The 5,014-nt window shown below is 48.0% G+C and overlaps 1 long non-coding RNA gene across 1 annotated transcript; it reads right to left on the bottom strand.

Moving 5' to 3' along the window:
• Window positions 1-3,131: 3,131 nt before the first annotated feature.
• On the bottom strand, window positions 3,132-3,933 carry LOC120676312. The gene is made up of 3 exons (XR_005675768.1): window positions 3,872-3,933; window positions 3,389-3,485; window positions 3,132-3,177 (listed from the first exon to the last, which is right to left on the bottom strand). It is a non-coding gene; the product is annotated as an uncharacterized LOC120676312 (long non-coding RNA).
• Between the last annotated feature and the right edge of the window lie 1,081 nt (window positions 3,934-5,014).

Raw genomic sequence — 5,014 nt, 5'->3', positions numbered from 1 at the left:
GCCTTCTATGGCCACAAGCCTTCTATTCCAGACTGGCAATGCGGAGTGGTTGATCACGCTCCGCATCCAGCAAATGGCCGGCGCATCTGGCCGTAACATAAGATTTCAGGGCAAGGTCCTCGGCACATTGCAAGGCGTTCCTGGCACCAGTCAGCATGAGTCTTCGCTCCATGAGCGGAAAGCAAAATGAGGCACCAGCTTCGGAAAGATAATCCCGTTCATGCTGCTCGCTCTCGAAGCGAATTTTACCAATAACTTGACCACCAATCAATTTCGCATGTCTCATCCTGAGGGCCTCCGCAATTTTGGAAGGGGTAGATTGACTAATCAAGTACGCGCTGCTGTCCGAGTCTGAATCATCCGAATTGACTTCCGATAAAACTTGCTTCCCCTTCGCGGCCGCATCGGACACCACGGCATTAACAGCCTCCTCCTCCTTTTCTCAACCCGAAGATGATGACGCCGTTTTCTCGGCACGGTCCTCAGCCTCTGTTGCCGAGCCGGCAACAGCATGGGTCTTCGGAGCATTGTCATCACCACTCTCCATCTCCGGTTCGCTGAATTGCACGGAGAAGGCGGGCAAGGCAGGCATCGCCCGCTCTGGGGCGGCTTCAATCGGGGCAGCGGGGCTTCGTGGCGCCGCCGCACTATCACCACTCGATTCTTCCACTCTGTCCTCAGATCCCCCCTTGCTGCGAAGAGATGACGGCACCAGTGGTGGCGCAAAGACAGTGTCGAGGAGGCGGGAACGCTTCTTGGCAAGCTTTCCCCCACCTTCGTTCTTGCGTTTTTTCTTTTCCAGGGCCCCCGTGCTGCTGCTGCCTATGGACTTCTTGTGCTTGCCCCCCGCAGCACCTGAAGGCTCCACCTTTGCCTTTTTCTTCTCCTCGGCATCAGTAAGACGAGCGTCGGCCACGCGCTGGGGAGCCTCGATCTCAAAAAATGCAAAAACCCGGTTGTTCCGGGTGCCTCCCAGCCGGGACTCAAGAAGAGTCCGCTCCTTCGCAGCCTCCACCCCAATGGCTTCGTCCGGAAGCATCTCTACGGCCACGGGATCAACACCTGCGCACATAATGCGAATTATATCAAAAAAAAAAGGAGATGGCCAGGGGCTAACCTTCCTTCGTGATCCCGAAAGATGTAGAGAAGTTGGGCATCGGAAGGCCGCCCAAACGCTTCTCCCTTCCCGCCCACGAGATTATAGACCAACCTTCGTGAATGGGAAAACATTTGCAAGCGACATATTCCTCAACAATATCTCATGTCGAAAACAACTTCGACACCTCGTGTAGCATCGCGATGTGAGCCTTCGCCTCCTTCGTCCCTTCGTCAACCTCCATGGACGGAGGCTGCTCCGGAAGAAAACCAATCTCCTTCACCACCAAAGGATGAGTCCCGGACGGTCCTTCGAGGGGAACCTTGTGGTAGAACCACATCGTCTGCCACGCGCCCCACCTGTTGCGGTAAGCTACGACCGGGCTTGGTAGTTGGGTGTGGAAAGCGTTTGTGTAAACGCCGAATTGAGGATCCGCCTCCATAGCTTCAGCATCCTCGCTGTGCTTCACGAACACCATCTTCGGCTGATAGTGGCACCTGAAGAGGCGGGCGAAGCCTGTGGCGGAAGGCTTCAGTTTGTAGGTCTTCGATAGCCACATGTACAGGTTCAGCCGAACGAAGCTTGTCAGCGTCATCTGGTGGGTGTACATGTCGAAGAGCTTGAATATCTCCACCACCACCGGGTCCAGCGGGAAACGAAGACCCGCAATGAATAAGTCACGAAAGACAACGACCTCGTCATGGTTAGGCTTCGCTTCAATCTCTCCTTCTGGAGGAGGCCGCGCCATGCCAACTCCAAGTACACCTCGCCTCTCCAGGTCTTCAATCATGCCCCGGGTCATGTAGCTCTTGCCGATAACCTTCATCGGAGGAAGACGAGTTCTGTCGCGGGACAACATTTCTTCTGAAGAATCCGTCGCGCCCGAGGAATGTGAACGAAGAAAAACAGCCAGCCCGAGCCTTGTGAAGGTCCAGTAGAGCAAGAGCAGAGAAATGACAAGGGGCTGGGGGGGCTGAATGGCGGGGGAGTGGGGGAGGTGAGCTCTCGCCCCCCAGGGGTCGGCTTATATAGTGCCAGGCCCCCGGCCGTGACGCATGGGAGAGCGCACTGCGAGTGGGAAATGTCGAAATTGCCCACGCTCAAAACAAGCAGAATCCGAAGAGCCGCGGGACAGCAGCGTCTTTTCCACAAAAACTTATCCATACCTTTTGTCCTACAAAAATAATCTGATCAAAAACTGAAAAATACATAACCAACACCTAACTTCGACGACAAGTTTTCTTTTTGCCCTTCCTTTTGACTCCGCAGATACAGGACGTCCTCGCACGCTCGCACGCCCGAAGGGTGGCGCTTCGGGCCGCGTTCCACGCGACGGATGATCGAGCCTTCGATAGCCCCAAGGGGCGACCGAAGCCTCGAGGGGCTACTGTTGGGGATGCCACCTTCGTTGCAGAGCGAAGGCCATCGGCGAAGGCGTTCGGCGTCGAGCGAGGAGGACAATTTGTGAAGTAAGCCGAGCGAAGGCCGGAGTTGCTCGAAGCCGCCCGAAGAGAAGCGAAGAGGCAGCAAGCGAGGCGAAGGGACGGCGCACGGGCCGAAGAGACAAACGGCGAGGCAATTCCGGCGGCTCCTTCGCCGCAACAACGAAGACCCTCACTTGCTTCAGTTTTTGGCGCTCGCATGATCCACTTCATCCCATCTCCAAATGGTGCCATCCTCACCAGCTCCAAGGATCGTGCTGGAAAAAAAGAAGACGACATCACATTCGTAATCAATCCAACACAAAAACAGAAAAAGAAAATAAGCAAGCAAATTACATGTAATTGAAAATTTCTCCATCAGAATAAAAAGGGGAGAAAAGCTAGAATTGGCAATACTCCAAGAGGAGCATTAGAGTGAAGTACCTTCCATCAAAGGACACTGCAGTCTGCCTTATTGGAGATTTGCATTGTTGGTTATATAGCCTGAAAATGATGTAGTGTTTGCATTCAGAACCATAAGAATTGCATTACTTAGCACCAATACAAGTAGAGAAGGATAACTGAAATTCTTGCAGTCAAGATTACTAGAGTTAGGACAGGACTGCACTTCCCACACATAGATTTTGCCTTCACGATTTCCTGTTTGAAGCGGTGGATGGTTACTAGAGTACTAACTTTTCAGATATGCAATCAGAAAATATTCTATAAAAAGCCAGCCATATATAAGTGTGAACTTTTTTCATGCAGAAACCTCTTCATAACTTGAGGTTGAGGTGTATGAAATTTATGAAGCAAGCAAGAACAGCATACAAGCACTATGTCAGAAAACAGCCCATGTGATAAATATTACCTATGGCCAACTGATTAAAGTGAAAATCACACGAAAATTTGATAAACCAGATGTCACACTCTGGCACAGGGTACTTCTAAAGAATATCGATGCTTCCCTATATGAGGAAAGAGAAAATCATATTAGAGGAATGGGCGGTCAGTTCCTAGAAATTGAAGAAACCACTGGAAGTAATCTACAACTTAGATAAGCATGAAATTATAATAGGTACTCCCTCCATTCTCTTTTGATAGTCCTATTTCTAAAATTTCAAAATTCACAAATGATAGTCCTATTTGCTATTGATAAGGACCATGACAATAAATAGCACCAGTAACGAGGAGTTTCTAGCAAAGATATTGGAGAACTAGCAAAAAGCCTTGTATTACATTAATTAGATGATAAGTAAGGTTGATTTCCTTGGTCATTGTGCCAAGAGGAAATGGGCTGATCATAAGAGAATGGAGGGAGTAATACAATTCAAGAAATGTTAAACTGTGTCACCTCGCCAGGACTCTGTTCTTTTGTTTTTGGTTCTCAAAGCACAATTTCATTGTCAACAGTCTGCAAATCCAAGTTAGCACAGATCAGATCTCTCATTATACAGGAACCAAATTTGGCACTCGTGGAAAATAAAAGGTAGAAAGATTCAATGCTTGCACACTGCACCATACAACAATATAGGATCCAGATACGATGGTACATTGAAACATCAAAAGAACTGAACTGTACTTTTTTTTTAGAAAAGGGAAACTTTATTTAACAAATGAGGAACTTCACCTTCGATAGGATGAAGTCACCAAGCTATCTTGTACAATCAACGTAATTAGAGTGTACTGTAGCAATCAAGACCTGCAAGGAAAGAAACAGATATGTTTGATGGCATGAAGACTAAACACCAACAGTAGTTTGCAAAAGAATGGATGTAGGGCTGCTAATGGGTTGGGTTGAAATGGGTTTTATGGGGTGGGTTTTGAAATGGAGTGTGTTTTGATGATTTAAAATGGGTTGTATTAGTTAATGGGGTGGGTCGGTGCGGGTTCTATATAAATGCGGGTTGAGGCGGGTTGGGGTGGGTTGAAATGGATACTTTTTAAAAAATAGTATAACTATATATAAATGTGGGTCCCACGTGAGAGCTGGACTCTGAAATTAAAACCACGTGTTTATATCAGAAAATTTTATCAAAATTGACTGAATTTTGTTGGAGATGACTCAGTACGACTGGCAGCTATTTTGTGCAAAACAGTGTGGCTAGAACTACCTGTGGTCCCCACATGAAGAGCCGGACCCTGGAATTAAAACCTCGCGTTCACACTATAAAATTTTATCGAAATTGACTGAAATTTGTTGGAGATGACTCAGTACGACTGGCAGCTACTCTGTGCAAAGCAGCGTGGCTAGAACTACACGTGGGCTCCACATCAAGAGCCGGACCCTAGAATTAAAACCTCGCGTTCACACTATAAAATTTTATCGAAATTGACTGAAATTTGTTGGAGATGACTCAGTACGACTGGCAGCTACTCTGTGCAAAACAGCGTGGCTAGAACTACACGTGGGCTCCACATCAAGAGCCGGACCCTAGAATTAAAATCTCGCGTTCACACTATAAAATTTTATCGAAATTGACTGAAATTTGTTGGA

Source organism: Panicum virgatum, chromosome 5N, assembly GCF_016808335.1.
Source record: "Panicum virgatum strain AP13 chromosome 5N, P.virgatum_v5, whole genome shotgun sequence".
In the NCBI taxonomy this organism is placed as follows: Eukaryota; Viridiplantae; Streptophyta; class Magnoliopsida; order Poales; family Poaceae; genus Panicum; species Panicum virgatum.
Note: the sequence above shows the minus strand (reverse complement) of the source record. Positions and strands in the feature narration are given on the sequence as shown.